General features: G+C 35.9%; 1 protein-coding gene and 1 long non-coding RNA gene across 2 annotated transcripts in view; one reads left to right on the top strand and one right to left on the bottom strand.

Annotated features, from left to right (window-relative positions):
* Window positions 1–9,672: 9,672 nt before the first annotated feature.
* Window positions 9,673–18,046, top strand: part of LOC129748066 (proton-coupled amino acid transporter-like protein pathetic) — an 80,232-nt gene continuing 71,858 nt past the window's right edge. The window contains exon 1 of the mRNA XM_055742535.1: window positions 9,673–10,228. The gene's annotated coding sequence lies outside the window, so the exon portion shown is untranslated. The remainder of the gene's footprint in view (window positions 10,229–18,046) is intronic.
* LOC129748067 (uncharacterized) lies at window positions 14,418–14,852 on the bottom strand. Its single transcript, XR_008737640.1, has 3 exons — window positions 14,763–14,852; window positions 14,649–14,678; window positions 14,418–14,572 (listed from the first exon to the last, which is right to left on the bottom strand). It is a non-coding gene; the product is annotated as an uncharacterized LOC129748067 (long non-coding RNA).

The raw sequence follows: 18,046 nt of genomic DNA, 5'->3' as shown, positions 1-18,046 counted from the left end.
GACTGGGCTAGTTGTTTGGATATGTGCAAAATTAGTTGTCAACAAATCGTCACTTAGGCTGAAACTCGAACGAAAAAGGAGCTTGCCTTTTTCGATCAAAATCAAATTCACGGAATGAAATACCCTTTTGCCACGATGAGCTCACAAGTGCGGCGTTTCTAAACTGCATGTCAAGACCAACCTTGAACGAGACGAAAGAAAGTTCGACAAGATTTTTACCTTTAGGAACTAATTTCGTTACGTCTGCGGTTTCTGCTTGAAGGTTCCTTTTTACCAACTCGGCAACTTGCTCCTGGGTAGAGTTGGGATCGAATCCAGAAAGGTATAGCCAGAATTTGTTTTCGGTCGTTGAGTTTCGAGATTGAGCTGCAATAGTCACTGGTAAATCAGGATCCACAGTTTTACTGCCGATCAATTGTAACCTTGGCAATTTAGCAAATCGATTTTCGGTCGGAGGTACTTTCCTCTTTTTCGACAAAGGCGTCATAGATCTGTGTGGAGTGATGCTGTGAGGAGTGTTTTCATTTTTGCCAGCCGGCTTAGCTGTGTGGCGAGTCAGAATTTCGTTGATCCTCGCAGTGTTTATATCAACCGCCTTCTGCAAGCCGAGTAGATTTTTATTTTGTTCTTCACACATAGTTTGTATAACTGCATTAGTGGATGCGATTGCTTGCCGGAAAGTGGCGTTGTCCATCATTTGGGTGCAGGAAGGACACATCCAAAACAGCTGATGGCTCTGTGCAATTAGATCACGGGTAGCTGAATTTAGATTGACACACTTGAGATGGAACGACGAGCGGCAAAATCCTTTGCACACTATTTCATCTTCTTTCGCCAGGCTAAGATTGCATGCACAACAAATACCTGCGGCAGCCATTCCGAATGCGAGAATTTTAGCGGTGCGAAGAAATTTTATTTGTGAATTGTAAGCTGGTATGTTATTTTTCCTGCTTCACTCCAGTTAATTCACGAAGTATACGTCCAGGTGAGTCAGTTGTGTAGATATCTCGGTGAAATGTCACATAAAACACAATGAAAATCACGAATTAGTACGGCAAGAATAATCTATACAACAACAAATTTTATCTTGACACACCAGAGATTCAGATTCAGAATTCAGATTCATTTTCACATGATCTAAAACATGATAAATATGATAAAAAATTACGAAAAATAAAGCTTATGATGATAACAACAGTTTATATTTCGTAAGATGTAAAACACAAAATTGGAAATCAGCCAATACGATTTACATCTTTGCCAAATTTGTTGGAAAAGTGTTTCAGAACATTTTTTTTATAAAACCCAAAACTTCATTTATGATTCCTTAAAAAGTAAATCGACAAACAAAAATGCGCTAGAAGAAGTTTCAAAAAGGCGGTTTACGTATATTTTGAGTTTTGAACACTCAATTTTCAATACAGGACTCTGCGTTCTGAATATTTTTTCTAAAACCTACAGTGCTCGAAATCCGAATTCCGAAGGATTAGTTCTTCAAATCCAACTGCAACATTTGTTCGCTCAAAGTGTCACTCCCTCCATAAAAAAAGATCCTAATAGAATGCCATCAGGTGGTTTGCTTTCATTTTATCAACCTTACAAGCTCCACTGATTCGCTACATTTTTTCCGGTTCTTCATATCAGATCCACTGAAGAGTAGGTATGGTTTCGTTGTGCATCAAATGGTCGCTGTTATTTGTTTTAATAATTTGACTTTTTTATATTTGAACATTTATTTAATTACTTACCTGCATAATGTTTTATGTACATCATAAAAATTTGAAATTGTCACTTGAAACAATTTGTCATTTCAAACAATATTTAAACGATAAGCTCGTTCCAAATTGAGCTTAAGAACAATTGCACAGGTAATCGATGATTGGCCTCCATTGACAATCAACAAAAGTTGTTATTTTTTCTATGCTTATTTGAGTCTTTTTCGATTTTTGGGTACCACCAAACCCGATGTAGAGGCATCATTGTTGAGTGGCGGTTCGCCACTTTTCTGTTATAATTAATTAGCGCTATAAAAGCCGAAAACCACGCTTGAGCACATTCTCAATCAGGAACCAGAGATGTTTGAACTTCACTTTTCGGATATTGCCAAAAGTATAAAGAAACCCATAAACAGTTTGTCAGCCTTTCGCTGGGTTCGATGCTTTGATCCGAAAATAATTATTTTCTTTCTTTGTACTCTATTCTTGAAGTCCATAAAACAGCACTTTCGTGGGTTGTTGCTGTTTGGAAATTTGAAAATTCTAAAAATAATACATCGATTGTTCTTAATATTTACGCCAAAAATGCTATTGTTTATGATTTCCTTATGTTTTATTATTTTGTAATCGCTTTTGAAATGGTATACTTTTTTATTCTGATTTTTTTGTAAAAATAGCATATATTTGTGAGATTTTGTAGCAAAAACAAAAAATCGGAAGCTTTTTTTAAATATTTTGAAAATTTTATTCTAATTTAACAAAAATAAATCAAACTGTATGAAATTAAAAAAGTTTAGGAAAAAGAAATAGATTTACATGTTCATTTCTCCAACAACGTGACGCATAGTAAACACGCAATAGTCGGATAGATCATTATTTACGAGAATTAAAAAAGGGTCGTGAAAGTTCGATAAACTGTCTGCAATTAGTGACGCTTGTAAATATTTTAGCACAAACCGTACCTGCCATATACATGAATGAAGAAATAAACCCATTGTATGACAATGTACTGAAAGCACAAAACTTTAGGCATCGAATACATTGAGCTGTTGATTCACAATATTTTTATAGTTGAACGAGAATTTGAAACGCAAATCTAAGCGTGAAGTGTGAAACTGTTTGGCGGGCTAGAGCTTCAAATAAGTGATCAATTTTGTGTGGTCTCTAACATCTTCAAATAAGTACATAATTGATTATTCTAACTATTTTCGCCCTCCCCCTGGAAGCTCTGCCAACTTCTGTGTGATTGGAATTAAAAAAAGGTTCTGATAAATATTTAGAATTAAGATTCAAAATTTACATTTTTTCGTAAGTAAGTAAGTAAGTAAGTAAGTAAGTAAGTAAGTAAGTAAGTAAGTAAGTAAGTAAATAAGTAAGTAAGTAAGTAAGTAAGTAAGTAAGTAAGTAAGTAAGTAAGTAAGTAAGTAAGTAAGTAAGTAAGTAAGTAAGTAAGTAAGTAAGTAAGTAAGTAAGTAAGTAAATAAGTAAGTAAGTAAGTAAGTAAGTAAATAAGTAAGTAAGTAATTAAGTAAGTAAGTAAGAAAGTAAGTAAGTAAGTAAGTAAGTAAGTAAGTAAGTAAGTAAGTAAGTAAGTAAGTAAGTAAGTAAGTAAGTAAGTAAGTAAGTAAGTAAGTAAGTAAGTAAGTAAGTAAGTAAGTAAGTAAGTAAGTAAGTAAGTAAGTAAGTAAGTAAGTAAGTAAGTAAGTAAGTACAGTTGCGTTCAAAAAAGAATGAAATCGCGTGGAGCTGCGCACCCACTTCCAACTTGTAAGAGCTGCCATTTCTCTCTCGGTTGATATTTTTTCATGAAAATTTCACACAATTTAGTTCAACTATTCAACTAACACTCTACGAAATTTGAAGCATTTACAATGACGGGAAACAAAGATAGAGCTATTTCAGTAAAAAAGGGAAATTTTGAGTTGCTTCACTAAACTTTCTGTATCTTCGACAATTTTCATTGAAAATCTTGAAATTTGGTCCAAAGATGTAAAAATGTTTGATCTAATACCAGGCCAAGTTTCGTCAAAATCGATGAACGTGATCAAAAATGGTGGCGGATAGAAAATCAGGTTCATTATCGCCCAGCAAACGATTTCATTCTTTTTTGGACGGATGTTTGTATGGAAAACATCGTAATCCATGTATTCTTAGTTTTTTCTTTCACAAAATCAAAAATTTTTACAAAGAAGCTTGTAAATTGATAGAAACTTCAATCTTCATTGCTTTGTTTAGAAATAGAAATTGTTCCAACAGAGCTGGTATTTTAACATAAGAGCGAATTGAATACTCGCTGTGATTGTGTATCAAATTTGTTTATCGGAATAATTAGCAGGGAATTTCTGAATTCCTGTTCTGCTTATTTCGAACTCTGTTGAAACATTTTCTCTTCCGAAACAAAGCATGAATGAAATTTTTATCAATTCACAACATTCTTTGTGAAAATTTTTGATTTTGTTAAAGAGAAAACCAGCAGTACATGGATTACGATGTTTCCATACAAACATCCGTCCAGAAAAGAATGAAATCGTCTGCTGGGCAATAATGAACCTGATTTTCTACCCGCCACCATTTTTGATGACGTTCATCGATTTTGACGAAACTTGGCCTGGTATTAGATCAAACATTTTTACATGTTTGGACCAAATTTCAAGATTTTCAATGAAAATTGTCGAAGATACAGAAAGTTTAGTGAAGCAACTCAAAATTTCCCTTTTTTACGGAAATAGCTCTATCTTTGTTTCCCGTCATTGTAAATGCTTCAAATTTTGTAGAGTGTTAATTGAATAGTTAAACTAGATTGTGTGAAATTTTCATGAAAAAATATCAACCGAGAGAGAAATGACAGCTTGTCAAATTTGGAAGTTGGTGCGCAGCTTCACGCGATTTCATTCTTTTTTGAACGCAACTGTAAGTAAGTAAGTAAGTAAGTAAGTAAGTAAGTAAGTAAGTAAGTAAGTAAGTAAGTATGTAAGTAAGTAAGTAAGTAATTAAGTAAGTAAGTAGGTAATTAAGGCCAAAATCGAGTGTTGCCAAGTTGAACGGTTTTTTTACTCATTTTTTTTTCACTGCCAGATCTTTTGCCAAAAGCCAGAGCTTGTCAGCATCCCGGTGGGTGAGTAGTAAAAGTACATTTACTACTCATCATAACTCGGCCGGGCCCACTGTGCAGAATTGGACGCAAAGACAACTGGAACCAAGGGGGGAAGAAACGTGAACAACAGTACCATATGTTTCCATGGTTATAAAATGTTTGAAATATTTACGTTGGAAGCACATTTGCTAAATTTACTGTACTCGTTGATGGTGACTCTTGAGAATTCGTCCTTCTGTGGATGGAAATGAGGTTTTTCAGCACAGAAAGGGAAGATTCGTCTGCGCGAAGGAATACGATCCTATCGGGCCAGTAAGCAACCAAACCGAACATTGAAGCAGAATTTAGTAGCCAAAGGACATGTCTGGCAGTTATACAACAAGTTTCCAGCGAATTACGACGGATGCATCCTCATGGATGACGTAACGTACGTGAAGATGGATTTTGGGCAGCTACCTGGAGAAAAATTTTATAAAGCCACTGCAGTGGTGCACTGCACTGGTCGGGGTGATGTCCCCGGCAAGTTCGAATTCGTTTTTGCCGATAAGTTTGCAAGAAAGTGTTTGATCTGGCAATGTATTTGCAGCTGCGGACGAAAAACTCCGGTTTTTGTGAAAAACAAAACCATGGACTCCGAAATGTACAAGGAGAAGTGCCTGAAAAACGTTTTTTCCGTACATTAAATCTCACAAAGGACCAGTAAAGTTGTCGAAACCTTGAATTTTGTCGAAAAGGACATCAACTCGTCCAACTGCCCGCAATTCCGCCCTATCGAAAAAAAATTGGGCAATTGTCAAGCAGAAGATGAAGAAGAAAACTCGGGATGCAACAGAGATGAAGAGATTGTTAAACAAAATGGCCGCTGGGTCAGCGAATAGGGTGTCCAAACTATGATGAGTGGTACTCGATGAAAAGTTCAAAAATGCATCAACACACTATCGGAATAATTTTTTTTATTATTTTTCCTTTAAAATGCAACAAAAACCCTACATTTTAAGTACAAAACATTTTTATTTCGTTTACATAGCTCCTAGATAGACCCGTTTTAAGGCGTCCAGATTCATCGTGATCCATGCTTTATTTAACCAAAATTCATACAGCAAATTGGCCCTTATTCTGCGCCGCGCATGAGGTGACGATTGTCACCTCACCGTCACCGTGAGATTTGTCACCTTATTCTCGTAGTCGATGCGGGTAAAGTGACAGAGGTTCATTCTAGGTGAGTGACACAGCAAGCTGTTCGAGGATGATACACTGACGATTTATGCGACTTTAGTGGAAATTTCGCTCATCAAACCTGGGTCATATTGCCGAAAAAACAAAACCATATGTCGACGGCTGCTGCTCCAAAAAACCAGTGCACAAAGAGGCGGTGTTTGTTAAACATTTCCAAAAGGTTTATCAGGTATGTAAAATAATCTATGTTTTGTACCTAAAACTGTTCGATCAGAATGGTTTTAATAAATTTTTATCATCCAAGAGAAGATAATTTTTGTTTTGTTTTCAGTAATGGCGAATGCAGCCGGTTTATATATTTTCCCCAACCAAGATTACCCCCGTGGCATGCCGGAAATTGTAAATTATCGCCTACCAGATCATGGAATGCCGAGCACTTATCCAAAACAACAATATAGTAGCAGCAGCATCAGATTCAAATGTCAGATTTCGGTAACATAAACCTAAATCTGGTTTTCAATTTACCCTAAAATTGGATTCGAGATTCGAATTCGAAAACCACACTTAAAATTCGGCTTCAGCTTTAGCTTTTATTTCAATTTGATTTTCAACTAGTTATTTGATAAAGCATTGAACCAAATGAAAAAAAAAACAAATTCAATTGATTTTTATTATTGGCTTATTTTTCTTTGGAACCTCCCAAGAAATTCATTTTTGTTTAAATGTTCTGACTTGTCGCTTATTGACACCGGTAATCCTCACCTGTATCCTTCACTTGAATTCCACTTTTTTTTATTTTGAAAAATAATGGCATATTATCATTAAAAAGTGAAAATAAAATTAAAAGTACAAATATTTGATTTTCAAAGTTTTCGTCATTTCATCGTTTTAATGTTTCGCGAATAAAATTTCAATTAAAACTGAATTTTGGATTTTATTTGGAGATCATTCTTTCCATTCAGTATTCCAATTCAAATTACATATTTTAGATAGCAATGAAAAAGTTTCAATATATTTAAAAATCATATTTGCTAATAAATTTGTTTCATTTTGTTTCCAAAACTATCATTCATTAATATAATTTACTATTTAGAGCCTAACATTCTGATTTACATAAATTTTCGATTAAATTCCTATCTTGTCACCACCTGAAAAGGTACCGACAATTCTCACCTAAAATCGTCACTTGAATGCGACGATTCTCACCCACGATTCTCGTGACTACGAAAATAGGGTAAGAACTCACAAAGTTCATCCGAAGTGACGTTCGTCACCGACTACTGGAATAGAGTGACTTGGGTGAGTCGACTGTCATCACGTCACGCGCGGCGCAGAATAAGGGCCATTATTTAAGAAGTCTTAGAAGATCCAATAGTGATCTAAAATTTGATTCCATGAAGTGAGGGGATCTGACTGGTTCGTCTGGCTGACTTATAAATGAGCATGACTTCATTTCTACAAGGTAGAAAACCTGCCCACCGGTAAAATAAACGAAATACGGTGGTCAAATTATGTGCAAAATATTTGGACTTCTTGTGGGGAGATATTTTGAAAAATTTCGTAATGGACAGCAAAACGAACTCTTCCTAGAGATAAACAAGGAGAAAAAACAAGGAGAAAAAAATGAAAAATTTAATGTCTAGTACTTGAAGAGGCTGAAAATATGGGTAAGCTGCAAATTACTTGAATGGCTAAAAATATCAAGAAGACTGCCTCCAAATGCAACCGTTTTCTCTTCAAAGCACTTCAATAGGTCCCACAAAGTTTATACTCTGTTTAAATGGGATCTGGAATCGGACCATTACGCAAAAAACGGGGTGGAGTCATAAAAAGTCAAATATGTTGTTTTGTGCCAAAGGAGTAAAATCGACTAAAATTGTTATAACTTCGGTCATATTCAAAATTTTGAGTTATTTCAAAATAATTAGGAGGTCAATTTTAAAGAAACAAAAAACGTAATCAAAAAAGCCTTGATTTGAAAAAAGGTGGTTAAAAAATACATTATTGATGGCGCACGTGTTGTCTAAAAATTAAAGTTGAAAAATTTCTTTTTGGACGCTATCTCAAAAACCACTTGACAGAACATCACCAAAGTTTGTACATGTAAACATTACATTATCAGGTAACATCGCTGAAAATATCATAAATTTACATCCATGCATTCAAAAGTTATTTTCAAAACAAAGTGTTGCATTTTTTTTCGAATGCACTTCTTAGGAAGGGAGAATGGGGGTTTTCATTCCTTTTTTTTGCAGAACTCGAGAACTATTCGAGCAAATGGAATCAAATTTGGCTTTTAACAACGTTTTGGCACGAGAAATGGTTCTATAAATAATTGGTACCCGTCTCTTCTTCCTCTTTCTATGATATTTTGAGAACCCTCTGTTCTTCCAGTAGGGATGTTTCAACGGGGAGGGGGCTCCCAATTACTCGAGACCTTTTCCAGTAAATGGAACCAAATTTGTTTTAGTACGTGGAATGTTTCTATGAATATTTGGGTGATAGGAAGGAAAGAGGAGCAAATGGAACCAAATTTGGCGTGGGAGGGTATTGGGATACGAGAAATGGTTAGAGCTTATTTTTGAGATTCCTTTCTCCTTCAATTGGAGATGAAGTTAAGGAAGAGGAGGACTCCCATACAATTGCTTTGCATGAACCAAGACCTTATCGAACAAATAGAACCAAATATGACATAGTAAATCATGTGGGTACTCATGGCTCTATGATATGGTATGGCATGGTACATTATGACTCTATGATTATTTCAAACCATTCTTCCAAGGAGTACATAGGAAGTGGGTTGAAGACTTGTTGGTATAAAAGCAGAGCAAAACTTGCAGATCATGGAAATCTAATTTATAGATCAAGTTTCAGAAAATGAGATGAAATCATAATTGTAGTGCAATTCCAGTTGCAGCCATTTTAAAGCGCTTGCTTCTGAATTATGTTGAAATTTGATTTGAAATGATGTCTTCAAAACAAATACATAATTAAAATAATTCCCTAAAATTAAATTTATTTTTGGAAGGTGTAGCAAAGCACACCGATTCAGCAAGTTGAATTTATATTTATACTTTTCTGAAGCACGAAATAATTGTGTCAGGTGTGTCCATTTTTTCTCGCTACCAGTCTTTATTTGGTGACGGAAAACAATGTTACAACTCCAACGAATCAACATCATTAGAGAGATAGTTGCTCTCTTTTATCAAATCGATTCAACCGCGATCAGTAAACACATTCAACAACCTGTAGCTGCTGAAAGCTAGAAAAGTGCAAATTTAGCCCAGATCGATTGATCTGCTGCAACATCAATGAAGGGAGGAAAAGCAACGAGAGCAACCGCGCAGAGGCAAGTTCCGATCAGAACTTTGCACACATTCCACCTACCTTCATACCTGCTGGTTGGTAGGCCCGGTCGGTGTAATTACGAATCAAACATCGAACGCGGACCCTTTCGCTAAAAAATTACGCCTCGTCTCGTGTGCGCCCAACATTTTTACCGCGCCACGCCAACCTCACTTTGATTGCCCTCCGCAAGCAGCTAAGGTACCTGATGCCGAACGTCATGATCTCTCATGATATCGCGTACGCCGAAAAGTTTGAGTTGTTATAAAGTTTTCCGCCGCACAGGCTTAACTCTGGCCGGACATTGGACGGTCGTATAATTTAGTTGTCTTCCAACCGACGACCACACTGGACGCTCTATTTTCGAAGAACTTGATACGCGCGTGAAATTTTGCAAAAGTTTTTCCCCTGAAAAAAAATATCGCGACAACCTTCGGGGAAAACTCTCTGATAGCCGATAGCGTGTTTTTATAGTTATCATAGTAATTTAGGCTATTGTTCAGCTTTAATCCAACCCGAAACAGGCCTATCAAAACAGAGAGCGATTAAAACTGTCCCAAACGCCACCCGCCAATCGCTACCGGGCGATCAAATTAAAAAGTGATTGATGTTACTTATTTGGCAGTAGTGCTAGCGTCGTTGATTTTATTTTTGTTCGACTCTCTATCTTAGCCATTTTACTCAGATAAGTCCATTTTTACAGTCATTTGGCAAGTGATTTTGTGGCTCGGGGGTGAAACTGCATGTGCGCCGACTGTTGGCGGAAAAAAGGCTCTCGGAATATAGATGGTCTTAATTGAAGCCTTGGTAAATGTCAGTGCTTTTATTATCTTCATGTTTCGGTGTTCAACTTTCATAAGTTTCTTGAAAGGTTGAAAGGTTGTGGAAAAATTAAACGGTAAGTTTCTTTGGAAATAACCTATCTTCGAATATGTTTTTCATGAACAGAATTGTTGGAATTATTGGAAACAGAGTATAAGTTCCCACCACAGAGGTTAAAATCAAGGAAAAGCTCAAACTCGTGTTGATAAGGGAAAAATGTAAAAAATTATATGTAAATTTAAGCTGATGCACATGTTCTGGGAAATTCCAGTATCACAATTTAAACTCCTTTACTACAAACTTATATACACATATACAATACAAAAACATTATATGATACATTATACTGAGTCGATTTGGGGTCATTTTTGAATTTCTTAAACCCTGGGGTCTTAAAAGCTTCGTTTTGGTCCAAAACTCATCCATGATTTTTTTGCAGAATTTTTAAGTAACGTTTACATGAGTAAATTTGGACTTTTAGGTTTGTATGGGAAAATTGAATATTTTGTACTGAAAAATCATCATCATTTTTGATTCTTCTGTGGAACCGAGCCTGCTAATGGTTTTTGTGCCAATTTATAAATTTCTTACAGGAAGTTACAGGAAACGTTACTTAAAAATTCTGCAAAAAATCATGGATGAGTTTTGGGCCAAAACGAAGCTTTTAAGACCCCAGGGTTTGAGAAATTCAAAAATGACCCCTAATCGACTCAGTCTAATGATACATGTCTGAGTTAACGAGAGACAAAGTCAGGATATAGAGCAGATGGAATTTTTTCTCAGGCGCTGGTTGTTTTTACGTAGCTTGGTTGATCAGGCATACTAAAGTTTACTACATAGCTCAACTGAATGAAACGATTATTTATACTGTATCACAGGTTTGCTTTTTTGTCAAAATTATCATCTTTACGAACCCAAAATCGCAAACAATTATTTCCTTATGAAATTTATAAAATCTAATGTGCAAGAAAAGTGATAAGCGTTAATCAAATTGAAATAAATCTAGGGTTTTTCATTCAATAACCCTCATCACTTTCCGCATAGTAGAGCTATCAGCTCGATCTAGTATTTGATCCGTTCAATGCAGCCAGATTCCGTTTAGAGGAGACTCCCTAAAAGATGATAGATTCATCGAACTAAACTGTATATTCCAGGAAACATTCTGAACGAATAACCAACGAAAATTCAAGTTCTCCAACTTCAAGAATAGTTTGTTTGGTTGGCCCTATTTTGTTAACGTCTTCAAAGCTTATTCTATAAGCAATAATAAAACATCCAACAGAATTGTTTTATTCGACCTTGTAGACATAGCTTTAAGAAACCTTTCAGAGCCCTCTTCAGACTATCCACAGCTCTTTTAAAACTACGTCGTGGAATCTGATAGGAATTTTACTGTGGGAGCTGTGAAATCAAATAGGAATTTTACTGTGGCAGCTGTGGAATCTACACGCAGCGAAAAGTAGTACCATTGAGATAAAAAAAATACATCTTTGATTCGAAAACCTTGTGAGCATTAAAACAAAACCAATTTATTTTGATTCAAGTAAATTATATATTGAACCGAATTTATTTTTATTTAAAACAATGTCCCAAATCTTTGAATCAAAATATTTAATTTTAATTCAAAGATTTTTTTTTCGACTCAGAATCAATGTGATTAATTCTTTGATACAGATTAATTTTCCTTTGAAACAAAGTATTTTTTTATTCTCGAGTAGTCAAAGATGTTATTCTTATTCCTTTTCTCATTCGTTTTAAATTGGGTACAAAAATTATGTTTTGTGGCAAAGTGTTTTAAAATCGGTCTTTTGAAGTGAGTGGTCAGCTGCCGCTGCCACGGTCAACACAAATGGATTGGATTTTGTTTGGTGAAAGGTGGCCTATCCTCCACGACGGCGGTGGAACAAACATGAGAAAAAAACCCGCCAGAACCAAACCACCTATGAACCGTCACACACCACCGGAAGGCTAAGATGGGACGGTCCGGCGTTGGGAACTTTCGACAGCTTCGAGGGGACAAATGATAGTGGACTCCAGGTAGGTCTTTCAATATCAATTAAATTTCAATTAAACCGTCAACGTAACAATTTTTTTAGGGCAACCAATTTGAAGAGGTGAAAGCACTGGCAGTCCCGGTGCTCCGGCCAAGCCTTTGCCATTGGTTCCGATCAGGTCAAAGGAGACTCAAGGTCTGGCGCTGAAACCATTCATCATAACGAATGGTCAATGAATTTTAACATTCAAACAGTGATATAAGCGAAGGTAATTGAAATGTAAAACATTTTAACCTACATAGTCCAATAAAATGAAAAAGATCAAGAATTTGTTTTAATTTTCTTACGTAAGAAATCTGGAAGTACTAGAGTTTTTAGGACCACGCTAATGGAATCAAAGAAAGAATCCTTTCAAATTAAAATCAAAACGACTTCAAAGTGAAAAAAAATGCCATGAAATGAAACGAAAAACGACTTTGTTTCGAAGAATGTCGTCTTTTGAATCAAAGAAAATGATTCATGTCAAAAAACGCATTTCTTTGAAACAAAGGAAAATGTATTTGAATCAAAGTATTTTTTATTTATCCCAATATCAAAGGAAAAAATCCTTTGTTTTCGTGGCACTTTCCTTTGAAATAAAAAATCTTTTCGCTGCGTGTAATAGAAATTTTACTGTGGGAGCTTTCTTTTCGTGTTTTTTTCTCGTGTTATCACTAACTCTCCCAAGCATTTGGTGACAGGTAAAGATTCCATTTAAAATATTTTAAAAATATTCTCATTCTCATTTTCAATATATCTACACACTTTCAAAAATCCATGTAACATTACGTGCAAGAGCATGGGTAGAAAGGAATCGGGTATTTACCCGCAACAATACTGCTTGTTCCATGTAAACTTCCGATCGCATTCAACTGCTATAGGTTTACATTTCCAATGTCACTCTTTAATAGATATGGCTATTTATCCAATAAGAAAAAGGTCGGTTTTCACGTTTAGAATTCATTTATTTTCTAACACAAAAACTACAGCTAATAATAACAAGCTAACACTTTAATCAAATTGAATATTACACACTGAAACTATTCACTGTAAAAAAACGCCGATTGGTGCTTTCCGACTCCCTTAGCAACGAAAACGATGACAGGTGCCGGAGGACATCGAATGCAACTGTCGAATTTCTGCAAAATAAGAAATGGAACAAGTAAATCAGTATTGTAACTACTTCTCAATAAGGTTTATTAATATATTTTCACTTACCTTACTGAATAGTTCTGTGCCCTCCATCTCCGGGAGGAGGCTCCAACTCGATCAGAAGCAAACAGCACACGAACAGGTACAACAAAATACGGATGAAGGTTGAGACACTGAGATTTACATGAAATTGCAAGTGAATATCATCGCAAATGTCAAGATGCTATACACTCTAATTCTCCTTGACTCAGATTTGAAGGAAAACAATTCAAAATGCGCCAAAACTGGGAAAACTCAAATTTTGATTAGAGCGGTAAAACTCAGAAATGAATTGTAGGGGTTTTCGCGAATTCTGAGTTGTTTTTGTTCAGGGTGGTTTAGGCTTGTTTATCCCAGCTAACATGAAATCGTAATAGAAATGATAATCCAAATCGAATATAAAGACATTTTTAATAACCATCGTAAACACGTTGGTATTGAGTGAGTTTCCATCATTCATTTACGACAAGCTTTGCCTAAAAAAAGTTGAATCGGATAGCAGTTCAGTCAATTCGTAAATATGCCTCCAAAACATTCTGAATATGCTAATTCAACATTTACGATTTGAGTGAACTGATTTACGATAAATGGGCGGTCCTTCAATTAACACTCTTTCCGGTCTCCTCTCATAAAAAGAGAATCTCACCCATAGAGCTATAGCGTGGGTAATATCAGTTGATGAGTTGGCATCGTGGTAAGATATCGGACAGCCAACTCGGAGGACTGGAGTTCAAATCTCGGCCGGGGAAATTTTTTTTCGTTTATTTTGCTTTTTGTGGGAAAATCGAATCGTTGGAATCTTGTCATTGTAGATATATCGCCTCCAATTTTGTAGGTATATGCTATTTTGGTAAGTTAAATACAATCTTTTCATCTGGTATATTTGTTTGAATAATTCTGTTGTTTCTGTGTTATACCTTCATAAATGTTTGCTGGGTATGGATCGACTGAATGAAAAAAAATCAAAAATTTATGAAATTTCAAAGCGGTTTTGAATGGAATTTCTGATTGCAAAAAGAAAAAGACGATTGTACGGTGTATTTAGAAGATGGATGCGTGCATTTCTATACGGTTAATTTTATTTTTACCACAAGTTAGTGCCACCGAGTCATTTGACCGCATCCAGCCGGTGGAGCTTCGTGCTGTCCCACTTGGCACGCTCACCCACCAGCACACTCTGTCTAATTTGAGCTGATCTGAAAAGACAAGAAGAAAAACACCATTGGTGAAAATCATTTACACTTCAAAATTATTATAAACAGTTGTACTTACAGTTGTGAATGATGGCTTCCGTAGAGATTGCTGGAAGAAAAGATAAAATTGTTCAATCTTGTATTTCCTTTGGACACCACTTAACTTCTAATGGAAAATCAAATTGAAACTTACCTTGATTATTTCGTCAACTGTTTCAGACCATCGCATCCAAACAATCAACAATGGTTTTTGGAACTCTCTGAGTTGTTTTCATCTATTTTGTTCGAAAACGTATGCGTCTTCGCTAAGTTCCAGGCTTTGAAAGTCAATAGATGAAAACAACTCAGAATTTTGATGGATTTCAACTCAGTTGTTTTCATCTTCATACATGATGCGACCGCTGAACCGAAATTAATCAGTCTCTGAAAATTCTAAATTTACCTTGTACTCTTTTTCATATTTTCTGCGGCGGTGATACGAAAAAGTGTAATGTAAGATTACATTTTTCTTTCTGTGTAAGCATGAAACTTCCTGCAACCTCAGATTTCTGGTGAAGTATATACGAAATAGCATCAAAACTTAAGCGCGCTTCAAAGAAAATCAAGGTTGACCATATTTTAAGGATTTTTCAAACAAAAAAAATATAATTAAAGAAAAATATAAATTGACTCAAATGATGCAATTTTTGTTTTGTATTGAAATTCTTCACCTATACAACAAATAGTACCGCCAACATTATCAAATTTGTTGAAAATGTCTAGTTTTTAGCATTAAAGTATTATTTCCAGCAACATGGCGTCAGTAATTTCGATTCAATTTCACAATCAACATGGCGTTCAGTAAATTAATATTGAAAATCTTAAGGCAGTTGTAAAACAGTGTTAAAATGGTTTTGTTCCGGTTAGAAAAATGTTGTAATAAAACAATTTCAATAAACAATTTTTAAATGGTTTTAAGAGACCTTGAATCACAGATTCGTTTGACGTTTCTCTAAATGGAATACACGCTCATGATGGATTTTTCCATTTTTGAGAAAGAGAAGTTTTTCGCAATAAATGAGAACATTTCGATTTGTTGCTTGGCAAACGGCATTCTTGCAACTTTTTGTTTTGTTTCCTTTTGACTATGATTAGAGGATGGTCAATTATCTTTAAAAAACAAGTAGGTATTGCTACCAAATAATCTCAAACTGTTTTGGAATAGAACATTTTCTGTCATCAAAAACCTGGCCTCAAAGCTAAATAATAACCCGCAAAAATGAGGATTATAACCAAATGATTTTTGAAGCGTAATAAAACGTTTAGCAAACGATTATTGAAATTGTAAAAACATTGCCTGAATCGTGAATTCCGAAATGATTGAATTTTGAATGTGTAGTTAGGTTATGTAAAACAGTTAAAAACTGTTAAAACAGTTGTATGGGAAAACAATTGGAAGCGATATAACGATTCTTTAAAACGTCCTTCGGATGTTTTGCTTACTATTACCAGAACTGCATTACGCTTTAAAGAAATCGTTATTTTCAAGTATGATGGACACTAGACTGAGTCGATTTGGGGTCATTTTTGAATTTCTCAAACCCTGGGGTCTAAAAAGCTTCGTCTTGGTCCAAAACTCATCCATGATTTTTTGTAGAATTTTTAAGTAACGTTTACATGAGTAAATTTGAACTTTTAGGTTTGTATGGGAAAATTGAATATTTTGTTCTGAAAAATCTGTTGAAGTAGCCATTGGTTTCTATGTCACTCTGGTGATAGACTGTTTTTTAATTTTTAGTCACTAATAAATTGTCTCCCAAACCGACAAGACCTGCTTACTTCTTCAGGTTATGGGCCCAGATATGCTGGAAATTTTGCTGTTTTCAAATAACTTCAAGAAGTTTTGAGTAGTCAGCTGGAAATGACGAGCAGTGTAAGGAAATTCGGAATTGCTCAGTTTTTGGGGAAGCAATATGAAGTTTGGAGGTTTCAAGTACAGTCCCAGCTGGCAGCTCATGGCGTGGAGCAGGCGATAATGGAAAACGGTCCAAAGGCAGGCGTAACTGCAGTGGTTCGAGCGGCTTTCAAAGAAATGGACAACAGAGCTAAGGCTCTTATTATTTCTTACGTTTCCGACGATTTTTTGGAATACGTTAGAGATAAGGAATCCGCCAAACAGATGTGGGAATCGCTGAGATTTTCGTTTGGCGCAGAAGAACTGCGGATGAACACGGTAAAGACAAAGTTGATGGCTGAAGAACTGAAACGAGCCAAGAAGACGGAAAACTCGTTTATTAAGGCAGATTTCAAAGGTGTGGCTCTAGTATCCAGGACCAACAAGACGAGTTAGCCTAGAGAATGGTAGTTTCGAGAAAGAAAGAATTTTCGGACGTCATGTTGATCCTGGAGATTGCATTGAAGATCGTTATTGTGGAGTTCACGGAGTTTGTTATGGAGATCGAGATAGTTTAAGCGGCATTGTAGGTGACGGCGAAGCCGATCTCAACGTTGTTAAGGAAGGTGAGAATACCTGGAATAACGAGTGGAATCGCTGCAAGGCTCCCTATAGTAATGATGACACCGGCGGTGGTGGTGTTGACTATGGACTCAATAGACGTGGTGGAGGTAGCAACAGATATTCACCCAGAGGCAGTTATGATCACGGACATTGTGGATGCAAGAGTAAAACTTTCAAATGTTGTACCGAGTATAATCGCTTCAAGATTGGTGCTAGCTATAGCAGGCATAAGCGCAGAAGTGGTGATTGCGGCAGAGGCTCATTCAGAGGTGGAGGTTGTGATTTTGGACGTTTAGACGGAAAGCGAGTTGGCTGCATTGTATTGCGAAGAGATAACCGGGATTGCGGAAATCCTCATCGTCCCTACAGAAAAATAAATTCAACTGACCGAATTATTTTAATACTTTGAAAAAATCCCTGATCAGAACGCATCAATAGAGAGGGGGTGTTGAAGTAGCCATTGGTTTCTATGTCACTCTGGTGATAAACTGTTTTTCACTTTTTAGTCACTAATAAACTGTCTCCCAAACCAATAAGACCTGCTTAGGGGAGATGGGGGCATAATGGCCACCTTAAGGAAAACGCTTATTTAACCATAGAGAACAGCTGTAATATGTGAATTACATCATTGTTTCATGTTCAGACACTCAAATAGTCTATTGCCTTATTGGATGAATCTTGAAAAAGTAGATAAAATCGTTTAAAAATGCATTTCAAAAATTTTTGCCAAAAGCCGAAAACCAGTCACTGTAGAGGCATAATGAGAAACCCCCCGAGGCAGTATGAGCACCATTAAGGCATACACCCTTATTCTTGTTTTCGATCGAATGACATTCGTTTGAAAGTTATGCAATTTTGTATTCTTGTTTTCGTTCGAACGAACGAGAACAGTTCGATCTTTCGAACATCGTTCGTTCGAACGAAACTTTGTATTCCCGTTTTCGTTCGAACGTTTTTCTTCTATGGGCCGACAAACGCGA

This window comes from Uranotaenia lowii, chromosome 2 (genome assembly GCF_029784155.1).
Source record: "Uranotaenia lowii strain MFRU-FL chromosome 2, ASM2978415v1, whole genome shotgun sequence".
NCBI lineage: Eukaryota > Metazoa > Arthropoda > Insecta > Diptera > Culicidae > Uranotaenia > Uranotaenia lowii.
This window is presented reverse-complemented; position numbering and strand designations above follow the sequence as displayed.